Source organism: Gouania willdenowi, chromosome 4 (assembly GCF_900634775.1).
Source record: "Gouania willdenowi chromosome 4, fGouWil2.1, whole genome shotgun sequence".
Classification (NCBI taxonomy): Eukaryota; Metazoa; Chordata; class Actinopteri; order Blenniiformes; family Gobiesocidae; genus Gouania; species Gouania willdenowi.
The window spans coordinates 9,723,762-9,739,432 of record NC_041047.1 but is presented as its reverse complement, the minus strand read 5'-3'; the positions used below and the strand labels follow the sequence as shown (position 1 = coordinate 9,739,432).

The following is a 15,671-nucleotide window of genomic DNA, read 5'->3' as shown; positions in this document are numbered from 1 at the left end:
TCTCTGCTTTTTGCTGATGTGCTGCTTGTGGTCAGCTGGAAAAGCCCAGATGTTTAAAAAAACACGACTGTAGTTTGACTGGAGTAATCTTTTTATAATAACGGTTTTGCTTCTGCAATACATATCCTCAGTAGGGTGACATTAAGGAACCAGAAACCAGGCTCGCGTTCCCTATTAGTGGCCGAACAATCCAGCAATTTGGAAATTGTTTCACAAAAAATTAAAGTCATCATCAAAGATTAAAATAGCCGTGTCACTATAAACGCTGCCACAACCACAAAGTTCTCCACCTCAGTTATTTATCAAGCACAGACTGAAAAAGTCTTAAAAGGCACTGAATTCATGAATCTAAAATAAGGCCTTGATTGTCATTAAAATGACTTAAATTAATGTTTTAAAAGTCTTGAATTTTAACACGAGTATGATTTTATGATCGTAATTAGTCTCACATTTCAAAATAAATGGTAACATTATTTATTTTTTTTAAAAATGTATAATTTACCTTAACATCGCACAATCATGACAGCGGAACCAAATACAAAACACTAACATGGTTTTTTTTATTATTATTTATAGATTTCTGCTTATTTTTGTAGTCATCTTGTGTGTTTTTGGAGTGATTTCAATTATTTTAGTCTGTTTTTTTTTTATTTTTTTTATTTTTTCTGTATTTTATTGTCGTTTTGTGTGTTTACTTTGGGGGCTGTCAGTTGCACGTTTGCACTAGACACTGGAAAAAATGTACCCTAACCCTATGTAATCAATGTGGCATTTTGTTTTCCCCCAATGGTTTTTACTGTGACGTTGTTCAAAGTTCAATTATATTTCAAATGACAATAAAAAGTCTCAAAAAGTCTTGAATTTAATTCGACTGACGCTGTAGGAACCCTGCAAGCAAGTGATCGATAGTTAATGAATATAATTCCATAAGATATAAAACAAAGCAATCGACTGTAATCACAGCCAAACTAAATAACAGATGATTCATTACTAACTGTAATCATACATCAGATTTCAATTCATGCATCTAAACAAATGTCTCGTGTTTACTGAAGCCAAAAAACATGTTTACGGCTCAGAGGCGGAAAACAATGGAGATGTTTTTGATGTGCAATCGTGGTTGAAACTGGGATTTATGGAGCAGATGTGGTTTGATTCAATAATGTAATTGTGAACAATGAAAATGAGCTGCATGTCTTTTCTTTTTTAGCAACATTTGGATTGTGCATCATGTGAGTCGTTGGGTGGAAAACACAGTATCTGCACAGTTACTAATAACTTGTATAAAGTTACAGTAATTTGAATTCACTTGCAGCCTATACTTGGATCAGGAAGAGCATGCGGCTCGAGTTTTAAATGAAATCATCGGATTTAATTTGCGATGGGACAGAATGGAGACTTTCATCGGAATCAAGGTTGTAATGAAGTCATTTTAAGTAGGATTGAGTGTGCTCTGTCTGCCAGTGAGCTGGAAATAATCACGCACATTGCCTCTGAAATAACCATTATGAAAAATGACCCACATCTGGGTTCTGTCATGCAACTTTTTACACTCACCTTTTTAGTGTCTTTGTTTAAATAACTCGTAGTGGACAGTTTATCCCTGCCTTTCCTGAAATTTGGCCGATTTTGGCTTTGCCGTTTGTTCACCATGTTTTTGAAGAGTACTGTCACAGCTTGTCAGCAGGAAGATTTATTAAGTGGACTAATTAAGGGGAGTGGGTGTTTTTTTTTATTGACTTGATGAAATGCCAAAGAATACTTGGCCTTTTTATTAATAAGGAAATTTAAAAAAAGTGTTTCCAGGTGCCTTGTGTGTGTGTGTGTGTGTGTGTACATAGCCTAAAGGAAACACCAAGATGTCCATTGTAATCTCTAGTAGCTTTGATACACCCATCGCCAATTCAGCTCCAATAATGACAATAGCGGCCAGCAGGGTTGGGGTCAATTCTAATTATAATTGTGTAATTGATAATTAATTACAATTATGATGTATATGTAATTGTAATTTAAAGAAATCTGTTGCTGTCATAATCGTGATAAAATTGTAATTGAGTTCAGATAATTGACTATGAAATTGTGATTGGCCTGAAAATTCTATGAAAATTGTCAAATACAATTTAACACAAAACTGGGGAACCATGTTACAGTTCTATGTACAGTTCTACACATATGTCGTTAACAATTACTAAAAAAAAACAAAACGTAAATCTAGGGGTTTACTGACAGAAAAAAGGCTCAGATGCCAACACCAAAATTATTAAAACCTATATTTTCATTGATTAGGAAGCCGAACAAGGTAACCAATAGATAGGCAATACATTAGATGATAGATATTTGTTTTCAGTGTCTTTTACAGCTGATTTAGGACCCGTTATCATAAGAGATGCTAACATAAAGCTCACAAAAAAGGAAGGTTAGCTTTTATTAGGTTATTTATTTCAGGCTCAATATTTGTCATTAAAGGTGCAGTCTGCAACTCTTATAAAAGTGACTTTTTGTCATATTTGCTAAAGCTGTCACTATGTAAGGACAGCTTTACATCAAACTAGTAGTTTGTGTGAAAAAAACAGACTCATTGAGCCCCCCCTGCTGCTCCTGCAGCGTTTGGCAGATTGCCAGAATGCACCGCGACCGAGCAAAAAGAACCAATCAGAGCCAGGATTGTGTTTGATGGTCGGTCTGACAGCTATTGCTCACAGTCCCCGCCCCCTTTCCCAGAGCTAGAGCACCATCTTTTTTACAGTGTATGGTCTGGCGGAGTAGAAGATGGAATTGGTGACTTTTCTGCTTGAAAGGTAATTACTGCTGCTTGATTTACATTATGTTTGATTTGTAATTGTTACACTAGAACTCTGTAGTGCATGTGTTGTTTGTGTGCACGCAGCAGCCTCTGTATGGGCTGCTGTAAGTGACACTGTGTTGTTGCTGCTGCTGCTGCTGCTGCTGCTGTTGCTGAGGTGTGTGCATATAGAGAGAGAGAAGCGTTGCAGTTATATGCTTTTAACAGAGCATGTTATATTACTGTGATGTTGCTGTCGGGCTAACGTTAGCTTGTTAGCTTCTCTGAGGGAGGGACTTTGGAAAGTTTGGAGGCAGGGCAAGAGAGCAGCGGGGAGGGAGGGGGACAGAGGGATCTGAGAGTTGCGGACTGCACCTTTAATTGTAATTGAATTTTAGTAATCGAGAGCGTAATTGTAATTGACTTTCTGAGGTTTTGATTTAATTGTAATTGGAAAAAATTGCTGGTCACTGTAATCATAATCAAATTGTAATTGAATCAAAATGTAATTGACCCCAACCCCGGCAACCAGTGACTGATTTAAACTCCTTATGTGATCTGTGTGAATACTGGTGCTTAAGTAAATGTTCCGACACGTTCAATGTCAGCCTTTTCTGCAGCTTCAGTCGAGTATTTAAACACTCGTTCAAATGTAACGACTCCCTCAGTTCTCTCTCTTTTTTCTCTCCCGCTGACAACTTGTTGCAGAAAAATGTTTAAGTCGAGCAGAGAGCAGCATGAACTCTGGGGTCATTACAGTCATTACAGCTTACACTTAAACAGACAGGGGCCTCCTTTGACAAGTAGCGGTGCTGCGGTGGTGCTGGGCTGACGGTCGCTGCTGCTCATCATTAGTGTCACGGCCGACTCATTAGCTGTAAAGTCAATGTGGCAGTCGTCAAAAAGACAAGGTCACCTAATGATGACACACCATGACCTGTGCCCGCTTACCTCATAATGCAGCTGTTCAAGCAACAAAACCTCTACTCTATGACAGGCGGTGTTTTGCTTTGCAATCTGTGTGAAATTATTTATTTTCACAGCAACGGCTTTGTATCAATCTCACAAGCTAATCAAGGAAGAGGGTTCGGTTTTTCCAGTTATTGTCCAAAAATGACAAACCTTCTTCCACATAATCGTTCATTTTGCCACTATCTTCAGGTTCCTGTTTGTTGAAGTGCTTGGACAAAATACAGCATATCAAAGAAGCATAGTGCATCATCAAGAACTAAGACTCCATAGTGACACGATAGCCGTTACTGTAACTGCAGTCGTCAGCCAAGCCGGTGTGGGAGTGCGCGTCAACTCTTCACAGCTGATACTGTGACACGGTTATTTATTTACCCGCTGTTCAACAATAGGGATGTCAATCTTTGGGCGTCTCACGATTCGATTCGATTCTTAGGGTCACCATTCGATTCAAAATTGATTCTCGTTTTAACCGATTCTCGATTCAAAAATTGATGCAATGCATAGTGTGTTAAGGCAAATTATGGCATCAGAACAATACAGTTTGTATAAGACAATTTTAAATAAACTGACTCCAATGATGTAATCACACCAAGAAAAACTTAAGACAAAAGGTAACATTTATTCATGCTAAAAAAATTAAAAAACACACACTCCTCGTGCTGTTTATGTACTACATTGTAAGGAAACTGTTGTTTCCTGTTGAGATTGTGTCATAGACTGTAAAGGTCTGGGTGAGTTTGTGTGTTTTGGCCCAACACTGTTGCCGTAGTAGTCGGAAGTCACCATCTTGAAAGCCCATGGCCTACTGGTCTCTACAAACTAAGTTCTTGTATTTTTGGCTTGAAAAAACATATGCTTGTGAGTATGTTTAAGTTAATACTTGATAACACTCCTAAGACTGTGTTTGTGAAAGTTCAGCATAAACGGTGTGTTCCATAAATCACTGCCGATCGCGGTAAATGTTAACATGAGCATATACATGGGTTTTCCCATCGACGTTAGCATGAAGCTAGCAGACTTTTTGTATAGTGGTATTTTCTATTTGTGAGAACACTAATATGTTTTTGTATGTTCAGTTTAGAGTGTTTCCTGAGTAAAGACTTTAAGCGGATCTTCTGAATCATAGTTTCTCTTGAAAAAAAAAAATAGATTTTTGAGGTTGAATTGATTCAGAATTGTGGCTGATTAGAATCTCGATTGTTATGTGAATCGATTTTTTTCCCCCCACCCCTAGTTAACATGGCTGTTAACTGCAAATAGAGGATGGATTCCAAACCAAAGCTCGACGGCACCCGACCAAAGCCCGTTCAGACAGATACAGATATTTAGATGGGATTGGTTGGGTTAGGGTCAGGTTCGGTCACATAGTGTCCTTGCGTGCACCATTCTTGGCATTTCTGCTGCAGCAGCTGTAGCAGTTAGAGCAGCTTAGCGATGCAGGCAGGACCATGGAGCAGAGGAGGACAGAGTTGAAGCAATCCACTATTGATACTATCCTTTTTCTGCACAATGACATTGATTATCCTTAGTTTTCATACCTGGATCATGTAAATAGATGTACTGGGTCTCCTCCGTGCCTGTTTATGTTGAAAGTTTGCTTGTTTCCCCGTACGCTGATCAGTTCTGTTGAAATTAACAGCTTACCACTAAAAGAAAACCATAAATATATCATTTGTATGTGGAAAAAATGTGCTTTTAACTGTCGGTTTTGGGTCAGGCTCGGATACAAATATGTGAATGCCTGTCGGGTCTGATTGTACGCGGATGAAAATATATAGCCCGATCCTCACACTGACTGCAAGACGTGGAACCTGCCACTTAGTACTTTCCAGTGAAATCCTACATTTCCCACAATCCTTTGCACTTCTCTGTAGTCTATGTACTCTTTCTGGGATGTTTTTTAAAGGTCTCTGTACTTTATTAATAATAATAAAAATAATAATAATGCATCAGTTTTATAACACACACACACTACATTCATACTAGGCAATGTGGGTGAAGTGCCTTGCCCAGGGACACGATGACAGATACCACTGTGACTGCCACCCACTGCGACACCTGGAATTCTCAGTGGTCTCCCATCCAACTACTAACCAGGCCCAGACCTGCTTAGCTTCCGAGATCTAACGGGATCGGGCAATGACAGGCTGGTTCTCTTGGTTTTAAACCCAAACAGTATATTTAAGTTCCTGTCCAGTTTAGCTTTGCTCCAGTGCATGCATAAGAAGGCTTTCAATCTTCAATAAATTGATTATATATGTTGTTTTGTGCCAATCTTCTATTCTGTGTTTGACATTAAAAAAAACTAGCGAAAATCCGATGTGTAACTTGTTATTACTGAAACGAAACATTCAAGAAAGACATGAATGGATTACAGCACACTGAGACATTCTAAATCCAGGGTTTGAATGTTTCGCCCTTTTATACTTTTCTATAAAATCAGCATTCAATGTATGAATAGTAACGCAAAGCTCCTTCTATATGATCTCCCTCCTGCACCGCCCTCTCTCTGGTCTCTGCCTGTCATGAGTCGACCCCCATACATTCTCACTTTGCCGCTTTATTCCCTTCATTCACCAGAGGAAAAAAGGTAATGTGGGTAGAGTGAGGGAAAGAAAAACACTGTTAGCAGGGTTGGAGGAGGATGGTACCATTAACACTCCTTGGTGCATGTTTTTCTTTGATTCCAGGGCTGGGCAGGGTCAGCGTCACTAAGACAGGATACGCGTTAGTTATGAGCACAGATCAGGGAGAGTTAATAAATCCAAACATGGGCCGTCATGCTAACTGCCCACATTGGAACAGCCACGCTAGACCTTTAATCACAGCAGTATCAGACTAACACGTGTTACATTATCGTATTTTAAGTTCAATTCTTTCATTTACAGCAATAAGATGTCTTAATTCACATCCTAGAGCGATTGCTGTAAAGTCTAGCCAATGACACTGTGTTTCTTTAAGCTTTTTTAGCCTGTTGTATTTATATGCTATAGTATATATGTTTTAATACTAGAGCCAGCTTACAGTTATCTCAAGTTAGTTTCTATAGTGCCTGCCTTTCTATACTCAATACTATTCTGTATTATCTTTGCTAAGAACTGCTACTTATTTTCATTTATTGGTATTACTAGTGCAGTGCCCGTGAGAAGTATGTATATATTTAGCACTGTAATATAGGCTAGCATACATCTGCAGCTTGCTAAGAGAGAGAGAGAGAGTTAGAAGTAATCAATCGATCTTTATTTACAGTTCCAGAGAACTGTGTTAAATAGTTTGTTGTCAGAGTGTATTTACTGTGTCAGCACTTCTGTAAAAACGACATTGCTCAGAAAGTGACGCTTTTTCTTTGTTTCTTCGTCTAGAGCAAGTATGTGAAGTCTGTTTGTTCTGCCAACTCTGCTGGCAGCAACGTAGAATTGTCCATGGCTGAAGAAATCTCTTGTGCAGAAAAGACCAACGATTTTTATTGATAGGTCGTTGAATTATTTTTCCCTGCAGTTTGGCTTGTGTTTGTTAGTTTAGAATCACTGTATTATAAGTTACGTTTAAGTAAATGTTGTTTTTTTTAAGTATGTTGAAGTCGGCATATCACAGTTGTTAACTAAATTTGCACAAAGACTACCCACTAAACCAGTGTTTTTAACCTTTTAACTGAACTTGTTGTTTTTTATTTATTTTATTTTTTTTAATTAAAACAAAACAATTTTAAACAACTGTATGATATACTTTCACTTTCTGAAGTACAAAATCTAGTTCAAATTAAATCCAGTATAAAAATATCTGAGCTGGCACAACTTGTTACTAATCCTAATCCTGACTACTCTGTTGAAAAATCAAACATAATCAAAAACTAATTCTAGAAAGAAAAAGTCTTTTGGGTCACCAGAATTTTTTTTCAAAATGGGATCACAATCAGAAAAAGTTTGGGGAAAAAAAAAATTTTTTAAAAAAAACCTATATTTATTATTTATTGGTAACCCTAGATGCTATTTACATTAAAAAGTGTAATAATAGGGAACTTTATGGCCACAGGCACAAAATCGAATGCTGCAAACTCCTGGCTAAATACTGTAGCAACAAGCTGGCTAACAGTTAGCATTTGGTCGCTAAACAGAAAGCTTAGCCGTAATGATGGCCTTGGAAACCAACCCTTACGTGTGTTAACTGAACTTAGTTTATAGCTTAAACTTTTGTCCGTGTCGTTCTGAGATGTACTGAAGCAACCATAGCTTTTTCTATTTTCTGAAGCTACCTGGCATAGAAAGTCTAAATCTGACAGCAGCAATAAACAGACTTTATGCAACCTGACCTGTGGCGGCCACAGCCTCTGTCTGTGTTTATAATACAAAGCTTTTCTCTCTGTTTGAAAAGATTAATAACACTACACTCTGGCTGTCGGGGCTGTTTAAATTTCCCCCCGCCACTTTCCTCTCAGCACTGGCAAAGAAAGCAATTGCAAAAAATAGCTGTTATTTTTTTTCATTCTTTCGTTCTGCTGTGCTTCTTTTCTCTCAGTAGAGCTAAATAAACCAAAGGTGGTGATTACAAAGTCCAGATTCCTGCTGCATGTTTTTTTTAACTTTATATCTTCAACAACAGTTTGAATGATTCGTTTCTTCTATTTGATCACCTTCTGTGCTTGTGTATCTTTACTTTCACTTACAGTACGACTATTGTGTGGGTTTGCAAGCACTTTGCTAGTCAAGGTCTTGGCTGGGTGAAACTCGATGACACAGAATAATTGCTCTAATCAGGTGTGTTTCACTGCACCGTAGTAAACTCGCACATTGAGTGTTGCTCTTGGTTCGGACTTGTGTGCATGTGTTTGCAAGTCTACGTTTCTGTGTGTTCCATGTTGCTCTGTGGCAGGGACCCAACCATCACAGTTTGGAAGGCCTTGTAATTAGCCAGCTGTCATCACGCTGGATTAAATTGACCTCGAAGCTGACGTGACAACAACTGCGAGGCCTGGGCTGCTTCCAGCCCACCGGCAATCCAATTAAGCCGCCAATAGGCATCAAAGAAATCCAAAAAAGCGAGGGAGGGATTTGACGACGTAAGGCCCAGAGTGGCACGTGTGTGTTGATTGACAAATTAGTTGAGGGAAGCTGCTTTAGCAATGTGTAATGACTTGAAGATGTCACACTTAGTTTCTCCTCGTGCCTGCTCAAGCTTGCTTAAAGTCATTAGAAGCCCAAATACACATGTAAGCAATCAAAATAAATGGACATATGCCCTGAAGTCTCTGCCCTCTTTTTTATGCTTGTATTGAAGATTTGTACTCCTGCTGTCTTTATAATTACTGTTTGATTTACTCAGAGATCTCTGACTTACATAATCGGTGTAAAGGAATGTGCTTTAGGTGTTTTATGCAAGTTCAAGAGGTACTAAAGTACCAACATACAGTATTTGCTAATAATCAGGGTGAATCCGTCCCACCAACGATCTTCCTCCAAGCCCCACTTCTTGATCATGATCAAATGAGATCTAATGCTGTGTTCCAAGCAACTCGGAACTCTGGGAATTTCTGACCTCCTACTTGGAATCGGAATCTGAACGTTAATACTGGGGCCAGTCTATGCCGATGCCCCGGTATTAACTTTCAGATGCCCAACCCTAGTCATGAGTCGATAGTCGTTGGCTTTCTCTACACACGAGGAGTTTATTGACGTAATTATTGAGCAAGTTAAATATTTACGATTGTTGCCCCCAACCCGTTTCAGAGCCGATTATCGGGGCAAATTCATTCTTAACACCTCAGAACTAATTCTATAAAACATAATACAATCAGCCTTTTGCTGTTCTTGATATGGAAGGGGAAAAATCGTGACAAAAACCACCTGATTATCTTTGTGTGTACCCCACTTAAGATCTAGAGCTGCAGGCACCCAGCCAGCTTCATTCTACTGTCTCAGTGACATGGTTTTCACTAGAACATGATTGTTTTTGTCCTCTTGAATCTAAAAAGTCCCATTTCTTAGCTTTACTGGCTGCTCTGTTTTGGTCGTGCATTTTCACCATCTTACACTTACACAGCGTGCATAGACTGAATGTATGAGTATTGATGAATGGGTGTTGTACAATATGCGCAATCTTTGAAAGTGTTAATACATTGGCTCTATTCTTATTGAATGATGATGAAGGTTGTAATAAAAAGGATTTATCTTGAACGTTTTTTAAGCATAGATAATTGCTTCCATGGAAAATTCCAGTTTTGGGCTTGCATGGTTAAGATTTAGCTTTATTACCTCAATGATAGAAACCTAAGTAGGATAGAAATGTAGTTAAGAGTCCAAGACCACTCATTGGAACCCAGTCCTACTCAATGATTCTGGAGCCCACAGCAAAGCCTGTCTGGACACAATAGCCTCCCAACGTTTTGTACCATGAGCCAACGGGACGCTCAGGACTTTGGTTTTACTCCCACTCACCTCATTGCCAGTGTCAACACTGCAGTGGTTTTGTGATGCTAGCCAGGCCCGATGATGATTTGCACCACACCACAAGCCTCACACCCATTCAGACTGAGGGGATGACAGGCCCACTCAGTCCCTAGATGCACTTTTCCTCTGCCATGTGTTGACCCACTTGAGCTCTTTTTGTGATCAAAATGTATTTAAATCCTTGGGAATCTCGGGATCCGGTTCAGAAAGCGTGTTCCCGACTCTGAATCTTCAACATTTTTTGGCTGCCAACAACATCCTTTCAGACTTTTCTCAAGCTTTGGTTGAACTAAGAGTATGATTTGCAGCATCCCCAAATGCTTATCTAAAACATGGAAAATGAAGTGATGAAGCTTTCCTGGCACATATTTCTGCATACTCTCCGATGTTAATATGGTGTATGAACCACTGAGGCATACCACTTGGAGCGTTTTTCACCGCTGGCCTTTACCTTACATGTCTGGAGTAGATGGGGTTTGTACCCACAGACAGTCCCGCCCCCCAAGCTCTACTTAATACACTCAGACAACAGTACGTAGTCGCAGCGCCTAACTCTATCTCACACATATGTTGAGTTAAGACCTCACCGGGACTTAATTGCCATCTTGTTGTTGATTCTTTTTAGCTCAGTGTTGATTGATTGGGGATCATGGCGCTAATATGGCTCATCAGGGACTGGCCCTTTGACACAGTCTGGTCCCAGGGCACTGGCACTGTTTGAAACTAGAGATCCTGCTGCCCCACTCCCACCAGCAGATACCCCTCTCCTGCTAAACGCTGCCCAGAACACGCACGCACACGGGGCGACACACAGTGGGGCACCGCTGGGATGTGTGGGCAGGTTTAACCATTAAAACCGCTTATGTTATTGGGTATTTCTAAGGGTGTAAGTCCACCTTTGAGCTCTTTACCATCATACACAACCTCCTCTGTACCACAGCTTTCACTCACAGCTTGGACAAGGCCAGCTTCCGGTTTCCTGTTTCCCAGGTTCCCTTGTGTCTGTCTGTTGACGGTCCCGTTGGCAGGTCTGGTCAAGGTCAGGTCTGGTAAAATCTGTGTGTGTGTGTGTGTGTCTTAATGTCTGTTTGTCTCTGTGTCTGGTATGTTTTTGTGGGTCTTTTTCTGAACATGTTTCTCCCTTAGGGTTAAAAGGCCTTAATAGACTATGTGGGGTTTCCCTGAACTCTGCCCTTTACTTACCATGAACACACGCACACACATTTCTTTTTTCCTCTAACACCCTCTTAAACGCACACGGACACATACACACAAAAGACAACATGCCGACATGTATGCACAGAAAGTGCTCTTTCTTCACTTTCGATGTTAAAGTTGGAGTAAGAGAAACAGAGGGGGACATTGTGAACTTTGAGACGTCTTATGAATAGAGACATTTGTCCTTAGTGTGGCTCTGAATCCTTCCAGGAGCAGTCATTTGATTTTTTTAGGGATTAATAATATTAACACCATCATCATAGATGTTTGATCCTGACATGGATTAGTATTGACCTTTTTTTGATCCATTGTAATGCTTGTAATCAATTAGATTCCACAACTAATGGATTTGACTTTTGGTTTGTTTGATAGATTGATGGACATATAAGCATTTTTTATGTCAGCCTGAGACCCTTAGGTGATGATTGTATTATACAATAATAAATCACGTGTTTAGGAAACGCACCAACAGGTTTTTCTCTTCAGCACATGCAGGAGAGAGCTCATTTGTCATTTTCCTAGATGCAGAAACAATGATGAAAATATTTCGCAAAAGTATACCTAACTTTGTTTGAAATTCATTTGCAACATTTCACAGGTTAATTAAATGAATGAATTTGGGATTTTAGCTGAATTTTTATGAGCTCACACTCAGCCTTTTCTCTTTTAACAAGCAACTTCCTTAGCAAACCCCAAATATTAGTTAGCCTAGCAAGTCCTGGAGGCTTCCAGAGAATGTAGTGCAGAAAAGCAGCAGGAAAAAAAAGCGATAAAGTGATAGAATGTACAACTCGCACAAAGTGTGACGTCAAAATTAGTTTGTAGTGAGTTCACATTAGATGGTCTGGAAAGATTGAGTACGCGAGAAATACCCAAATGTATACTATATCTGGACAGTTTTTAAGTATGCACGGTGGACAAACTAGTCATACTCAATCGTCCCATCATGTATTGCAAGCAAAACGTAAAATCGTCTTGGGACCGGCTTCAAGCTAAAAGTTAAACATCCCCTTTTCAAAACAAAAGCTTCTCTTCTTGTCTTCCATCAGTTTTTTACACTTTAGTAAATAGGGCTCTTGTTTTAAAGTTAGGTGGAAGTTTTGTCAGTAGCACAATGGAGGATCTCCAAAATATCAGCATGAAATGTGTTTCCACGAGTTTTATGGATCAAATGACCACGTGTTGATATTCTACTTGGTCACTTTCTCACTTAAAATGTTTTCAGAACTTTCAAAGGAGGAGAATCAATGGAGATATTTAGCCTCAGTGTGATTCAGGTTTTTACTGTTGTAGGTTCAAAATGCATCTTGGGAAACTTGGAACTATACTTCAGTGGCAATGGTCGACATCCTAATCCTCCTAACCATACTTATGGTATACAGTAGATAGTATGTTCTCATTGAGTTTGTAGTGCATAAGATGGAGTTTGCCATTTGGAACATAGCGCCACAGAAACTACCAATAAAAAAGCTTGCATTAATGGTCTGCCTACCATGACACTTATCGAAGGAAAGTTATTTTCTTGTATTTCTATTTATGTGAGTCGAGTGTTTGTAGTGCTCGTTTGTGAACAGTGCATCACACAATTAAGCAGAACTTATTACCATCCTGGTATGGATGCAGTGTGTGAATGTGTGCCAGCATGAGACACTTTTGTGTTGCATCTGCAGTGTTTGGAATGACGGCGTTTAAAATAACGGCGTTAGGTAACAGCGTTTGTTTTTCAGTAACGGGTTAATCTAACTAATTACTTTTTACACCGTTACAACGCCGTTATCGTTACTGAACGTTAAATGCGGTGCGTTGCATGCATTGATTAAATAAAATGTTATTCGAAAGCATCCCTGGCTTCTTACTCAGCTGTTGTGAGGAGGTGGGTTAGAAACAAGGTGAGCGATTATGATTGGCTAAGGCGGCGTCATGTTTCATGGTAGCCAATCAGAGCCAGTGTTTTTACTCATGTGCCAGCACACACACACACACACACACAGCAGATTGGTGAGCGTGGAGCAGTCTGATGAAAAGTTGTAATTTTTAAGGTGACGATACAAACACTACTTTAAATTAATTGTGGTCAAAGGCAAGAACGTGCATGTGAAGTGTTCATTATATCCAGGAGTGAAGACTTTGTCCACATTTGTTGTAAGCAACTCAAATTTAATGAATCTAAAAAATCTGAATTCTTTGACATATAGCACATTTTTTTTTTTTTTTAACAGTAAAGCAAATAGTTACTTTCCTTGGTAATGAATTACTTTTATTATAGAGTAATTCAGTTACTAACTCAGTTACTTTTTGGAACAAGTAGTGAGTAACTATAACTAATTACTTTTTAAAGTAACGTTCCCAACACTGTGCATCAGTATGACTAAGTGTCTTCGTGGTTGGCCACAATATGGTTCAGTTAGAGCAGCTCTAACTTGTAATTTTGTACGAAATGCAAAGTACGAATAAAAACATCTTTTCTATATGTGAACACATATTCTAAATGCATAGGCAAGTGTTTTTAAATAGCAATTTATTGAAACATCTTTGTTCACAAACGTGTGCATATGGCACACATCATTGTTTTATGCTGAGATCAATTGTTAATTTGTGACTAATTGGTACCATTCATCATGTTGGTTTTCCTGCTTTGATGTAGCAGAGAAATAGCTTTAACACGTGCACACAATTCCCATAAGCTTTTAGACAACATGCCTGCTTTCGCCGGACTCCACCATCAGATGTGGGTGTTGCACGTATGGCAAGTCTCTCAAGGGAATTTTTTTGAGTTAAGGAAAAGTCATCAGTTTCTCTAAAACCTGGGTTTCATTTTGTCATCAGAGGGATGTAGTCGTGGGACGATGGCACAGCAGAAATCAGATTTTCCATTGGAGTTATTTTCGCTAAAGATACAGAAAGAGTTTGTTAGACGACAGCTTACAAAGTGTCAGCAGCTGATTAACGGCTTTGTCCTGCCTTTTTGAAGGTGGTGCTACTTTAAGCCCTTTTTGTTTACTTCTCGTGTTTTGGAGACACTTCTGAAAGGCAGGGTGTTTGAAGAGGGATTTTGTCGGAGCGCTTCTGTTAAACAGTCATCTGTCCCCACAACACACCACTTGTTATCAGTCTCATCAAGGACTCCTCCACTTTCCTCAGGAAGCCACGCTCATGTCTGAACATGTGGCTACTTGTCCCTCAAGTGCCGTCGGTAGTCAGTCATCTAAGACATGTGTCCTCCTGTCTTCTTTAAGTGTCTCATCTAAAATCCTGTTGTTATTCATAAATGGGCGGGTGCCATGCTGACTTCCCTTTAACTTACTTTTCTTGTGTTCCTGTTTGTGGGTGGCAGGAAGTCAGATAAAGGAAAACTATTTAGAAAGCATATAAAAACCATGTTTGTTTGTTTTTTCCAACCCTTAACATGAAAAACAAGAAGATGATTTATAAGTTAAAATGCTTCAGGGTGGGAACACACAGATATGAAGCTGGTTTTAATTGTTACACTCTACAAACTGTCATAGGCTGTGTTGGAAATGTCATACTAACGTATTACTCACACTAAGTCTGACGTCAAAATGTATGTATGTAGTCCGTTCACATTAGATAGTATGAAAATATTGAGTATGCAATAAATACCCGAATGTATACTGTATCGGGACATTTTTGAAGAATGCACAGTGGGTACACTAGTCATACTCAACCATCCCATGATGCATTGCGAGCAGAATGTAAACTCGTCCTGGGACCGGCTTCAAACTAAAAATCAAACATTCCCTTATCAAAACAAAAGCATGTCTTCTTGTCTTTAACACTTTTGTAAATAGGGCTCTTGTTTTGAAGTTAACCAGAAGTTTTGTCAGTAGCACAATGGAGGGTTTCGGAAAATCTCCGAAATGTTGACGTGAAATGTGTTTTCCACAAGTTTTATGGATCAAATGACCACTTGTTGATGTTCTACTTGGTCACTTTCTCACTTAAAATGTTTTCAGAACTTTCAAAATTTTGCAAATTAAGAAATATTTAGCCTTAGTTTGCTTAAGGTTTTTATTGTTGTAGATTCGAAATGCATCTTGGGAGGTTTCGAAGTATACTTCAGCAATACTAATTGAGTTTGTAGTGTATAGTACAGAGTGTGCCATTTCAAACACAGCCACTAGTGTGTTTGTAGACTTACTTCTCCTCAGACATTCTCACCAGCTATTCCAACAAAATTTATAAATGCTCAAATCTTGAAATAATTCTGTAGGTATTTGGGAAAAATGGTTGTATTA

The 15,671-nt window shown here is 39.1% G+C and overlaps 1 protein-coding gene across 1 annotated transcript in view; it reads left to right on the top strand.

Moving 5' to 3' along the window:
• LOC114461897 (inactive tyrosine-protein kinase transmembrane receptor ROR1-like) overlaps positions 1-15,671 on the top strand; it is a 162,875-nt gene that overhangs the window by 120,468 nt on the left and 26,736 nt on the right.